The sequence below is a fragment of the Schistocerca cancellata genome, chromosome 10 (assembly GCF_023864275.1).
Source record: "Schistocerca cancellata isolate TAMUIC-IGC-003103 chromosome 10, iqSchCanc2.1, whole genome shotgun sequence".
Taxonomy (NCBI): domain Eukaryota; kingdom Metazoa; phylum Arthropoda; class Insecta; order Orthoptera; family Acrididae; genus Schistocerca; species Schistocerca cancellata.
The window spans coordinates 180,187,449-180,192,751 of record NC_064635.1 but is presented as its reverse complement, the minus strand read 5'-3'; the positions used below and the strand labels follow the sequence as shown (position 1 = coordinate 180,192,751).

Here is a 5,303-nt window from a genome sequence, read left to right as displayed (position 1 = left end):
ATGGCAGACAACAATGCTAACTAGCCAAAGACTGCACACAGCACAGCCAGTGATTTTCATACAGAGCGCTACGTAACGTTGCCAATAAGAAAACATAAACAGCCTACTTACAGCAGTTCTGAAAAGCCTAACGTAATACACGAGGAACACCAGCATGATCATGTGAGCTAACAATCATTGCGCTCTGATTTAAATATGTAGCCGAAAGAGTCAGCCTACAGGAATTGTGAAACGAACCGTGTCGTCCAGAACCGCGTGCCACAAAGGGCGCAGATTCACCACCAGATGGGGAAACTCACCGCGTCTATTGGCAATTGATGCCTAAGCGCTGTAGTGAGCGAGTGAGATAGACGAGAACCTACGTCATAGGGAAACCCAGTGGAAGCCGTTGGTGGCTGAGGAGACGTAGCAGTGCTAAATACGGCGGACCTCAGATCGGCTATAAAGGGAAACATTTATGAAAACTATTTAATTCTGTAGTAATGCAGGGAATGAATCCACAGTAATTTTAATCTGCTATCCTCCATAAATGTTCATAGTGATCCCAATAAAAATTGAATATTGATCATATCTGTAATAAAATTACAATGAAATGAACACCCTTAGCTGCTTACAGGTGTTGACATACGTCAACGGGGACAGATGAAAATGTGTGCCCCGACCGGGATTCGAACCCGGGATCTTCTGCTTACATGGCAGACGGTCTATCCACCTGAGCCGCCGAGGACACAGAGGATAGCGCGACTGTAGGGATTTATCTCTGGCACGCCTCCCGCGAAACCCACATTCTCAACGTATTGTCCCCCGCACTACATTCGTAGTGCCCCCGCCCATTATACTCATTACTCGCGGCGCGTTGCCGATTCCCGTAAGAGTTCGGGCACTGTTTGTGCATTTGCACAGAAGAAGAAGATGAAGAAGATGGTCGAGTGGCCGGTGAGCCTCGGTGGCTCAGATGGATAGAGCGTCTGCCATGTGAGCAGGAGATCCCGGGTTCGAGTCCTGGTCGGGGCACAAATTTTCATTTGTCCCCGTTGACGTATGTCAACGCATGTAAGCAGCTAAGGGTGTTCATTTCATTGTAATTTCATTCTAACGAGTTGCATGGTCACCGATGGTATCTGTTCTTTCGAACATGTCCGAAAGAACAGATACCATCTTTGTATATCTGCAATAGTTTAGGATTTACTGTTAAGGTGAAATTCGTAAGTTTTGTAACAAAGACGTGAATGCTAAAATCTGAACGCTTTGGTCGATATTCACGATTGACATATCATCTAGAAGCGCATCATTAAAATGACAAATGTTGTAAATATCAACTCTGTAACTTGATTTGTTCAAAAGATATAGCAAATTTAAATTATCAGTATTTTCAGCAAGCAATTGTATTTCGCTAACTTGCCATCAGCCAGACAATTTAACCAAAGAGTCAGAAGTGTCTAATTTGGGGCGCGCAATGCGACACGTGCGGTTCAACCCATAGACGAGTTTGAGCCAGGACATTTCGACGAAGCAGGTGAGCCCGAACATCTTCGGGATGTTAGCTCGTAATCAAAAAACAAGAGTGTTGTATGCTATTTGAGATGAGCGAATGATGACCCTATATTTTTTTTCAGGAAAGGATTAACAGTGAGAGGTACGTGGAAAACAACTTGCGCCCTTTTTTCCCATTTAATTGAGAGAGAACGTGCTTTCGCAGTCTTTTAGCAGAATTTTGCAACGGCACATACCGTCAACTTCTCATTACAAAAAATTCGTGACGTGTTTATTCAAGGCAGAGTTATTACTAACAACATATGGTTTCCTCGTTTCCTCAGTTTAGACACCAGAGATTTTTATCTCTTTAGAGGGGCGGGGAGGCGGCATTGAAAGAGAAAGCGTACAGATCAAATCTACACATTTTAGATGAACTAAAAGGAGCAATCGTCAAGAATTTGTTGGCGTTTGTCAGAGGGAGCTACAGAGTGAAAGAGCAATTTCCTAAGCAGGTACCAGAAATGCTTGAATAACGGAAGCTTTCCTAGCATCTCCTTGCTTAACATAGACGAGTTATTTACTTCTCTTTTTAAGGAGAGACGGAAGCCAAATGGGCTCACAAAACTGATTTTTAGATTTTTGCGTATCTGGAATGTCCGCTATTTCCTGTATACAGCAGTTTTTCTTTCATATAAATACAATTTTATTTCGAGAGTTATAATGGTCTTCTTGACGCTTTGACCGATCTGGCACTTCAATGCCACGCCTTCTTTTTGTGCCATCCAGAGATAATGACTGGTTTTTTTTCATTCCTTGTACGTTATTTCCTGCTTCTGTTTGTACATTAGAATCCGTTGGGCATGTCCAGAAGCGAATGGGGTCCAGACTGAGAAGATTATTAAAAGAAAACTAAAAATATTACTGGAAGATTGTAAAAAGACATGTGGTAAAGGTCGTCTGACAAATGGACAAATGTTAGAACAGATAGATTACAGAATTATTATAGCTTGGCGTTAGGAAGAATTGTTGGGAATTTAGGAAACACGAAAAGAACTGTATGCCCTATCTTTCCCCAAAAGATTTCCAGAAATGAAAAACCGAGCGAGGTGGAGCAGTGGTTAGCACACTGGACTCGCATTCGGGAGGACGGCGGTTCAATCCCGCGTCGGGCCATCCTGATGTAGGTTTTCCGTGATTTCCCTAAATCGCTGCAAGCAAATTCCGGGATGGTTCCTTTGAAAGGGCACGGCCAACTTCCTTCCCCGTCCTTCCCTAATCCGATGAGACCGATGACCTCGCAGTTTGGTCTCTTGCCCCAAACTACCCAACCCAGAAATGAAAATTCTCAGCACTCTCTTTGCCTTAATGATCCTGACACTTGGTGCAACTACAGGAGAAGTGTAACATGTGACCACAAACATTCTTCAACTGCAACAGTAATGAATTAAGTTAAACCTATAGTCTGAAGAAATGCCTTCACGGGAAAACTAAAAATTTCAGTAAATGTTTGAATTCAGTCATTCGGACGAGGCTACCGAAAACTGTACTTGTTCACAATACAACCCTCAAACTTGACGTCTGTGATGCTATTTTGTGCTTCAATGATGGTAAATGAAATGATCGTATGGCATCGCTGGCCGAGAGGCCCCATCTGGAGAAGTTCGGCCGCCAACTGCGGGTCTTATTGCAGTCGTCGCCTCACTGGGCGGCTCGCGTGCTGGTGCTGAGGATAAAATGATGATGAGGACAACACAACACTCAGTCCTCGAGCGCAGAAAACCTCCAACTCAGCCGGGAATCAAACTCGGGCCCGCTGCATGGGATTTTTAGTTTTGTTTTAAGGATAGTGGACCGGTGGGGGCTCAGGGGGCAAAGTGGGCAGGGGTCGAAACTCAAGGCCTGGCCACACTGACCCCTCACCTCTACTGAGCCCGTGGGGCATAGGGAAGTGGGAGCCACAGGAATCAACAGAAGCGGAAGGCGTTGGTGTTGTTTATTTATTTGCATTTGGTTTTTGTAATATTAACTATTATTATGTGTAACACCCCACCCATCACTTACCTAGTTTTGGCGTGTGTTCACCCCAGCTAATTGACTAACAGATCAACAGAGACTGCAAAACTGCCGCAATATCGGATAATGCAAAGATAGTAATGAGGCCCTGTGACTCCTGATTGAACTGTGGTGGCAGTGTTGACATTAATTGATTCAGAATTGATCCCTTTTAATTAAAAAAGGGTGCACATTGATGTTATATTGAGCTATTGAACATCAGATGCAAATGTTGAACATAAAATTAATTAAGAAAGCGACTTGGGATTTCAACTACTTGATTGAAAACAGATGCAGTCGATTAGCACAAATTTATTTTAACTCCCGACCTTCAATCATCCCATTAAATGACCTATCAGGTACTGGTAATAAATTGCGTTTACGTGGAGTAAAGCACGATAAATCAATATTAATTCGTACTGACTGACCCAAGCGTAATGCGAAGTGCGAGAATAATTCCCCAATACATGACCAATGAAACCCTCATGGAAACTTTGCCTACGTGATCCAACAAATTAATCAGTGGTCTAATTCAAGCCGGAGTGGGTGCAATATCACCGAATTCAGCGTGGTGGGGCGGCGTCATTTTGAGGAAGTCGGCTGGCCTCGTGGTGCTGCAAGGCTGCGCTCGTCTATTCACTCCTAGCTATCTTGCTCATTACATAGCTGAACCAAAACTTTCTGTCTTCAAGCTCAATCGTTCCATTTGCTAAGTCCTAAACTGCAGAGATGCTCACTCTCTTTCAGGCAAGCAGAGTAAAGAACGCCACGTCCGCACTCTAGGCAAGCTGGGAATGGAAGACCTCTATGGAGACTTCTCCCAGCCCACTCATTGCCTCGGTTTCCCCTCCAGCAAAATCACTTAAGCCAATTGCAGTGCAAGTCGCGTTAATTATGTGTCGCTTCCCAGCGCTGACCAATGCCTGCTCTGGGAAGTGAACAAATTCCCCCAAAATTTCCCTTCCTCTCAACTTCTGCTATTTAGCTCCTCTCAGGCCACCCATCAAGGTTACCGTCTGCACAAAACACCAATTTTTCCAGAATTCTGACTCCCAGGAGAGTACTTCAAATTCCTTGGCCCTGCATTCCCATCGGAGGCCAGCATATTTCATTCTGTCTCTCTTCACCTGATTTACTTCAGACTCTGTGGACCGTGAAACCAGCGTGAAGTTGCTATAGTCACAAACACGCATATTTTGGCCTCTGTTGACCACTCCACTGTAGCTTTGCGCAGCTTTCTCGCATGTTTAACTGAAAACGGGATAACGGACATTTATCAACGGGCATACAAGTTCTCCATCTGCTTCCCAGCACACCAGAATGGGGTCAACCACCCACTCACTGTCACTCATCTTGAGGCAGCTGGAGGCCACGCACCGTTACTGCTCTCTCAGAGCTTGAGCTGCCCTAAGCTGCCTATTGTCGCTTCGCTTCATGGCTCCCCAGCCGACCACGGTCAACTCTGAATACTTTCCTGGGGTAAACTAGCCTCCAGTAAATCAATGTTTCCACAGATTTTTCATTTAGTGTGAATTACTTTAAAACCATCACTGGACATTATTCCAATACATCCATACTATACCCTGTACAAGATGCATTGTGCCTTGTGAGTCATTTTTGTTCAGCCCTACTGTTCGCTCAATGTGAGTTAAGTGATCTTTAATGACTTCATGTAGGGGCATAGTTCTTGCCATCATACATATGAAATTATGTGGAACATACATCGGCGAGAGAGAAAAAAATAACATAAATGCTGGGTAAAGAACAGAAAAAGA

General features: G+C 44.2%; 1 non-coding gene across 1 annotated transcript; it reads left to right on the top strand.

Annotated features, from left to right (window-relative positions):
* Positions 1–940: 940 nt before the first annotated feature.
* On the top strand, positions 941–1,014 carry Trnat-ugu (transfer RNA threonine (anticodon UGU)). Its single transcript has one exon. It is a non-coding gene; the product is annotated as a tRNA-Thr (tRNA).
* The last annotated feature ends 4,289 nt before the right edge of the window (positions 1,015–5,303 follow it).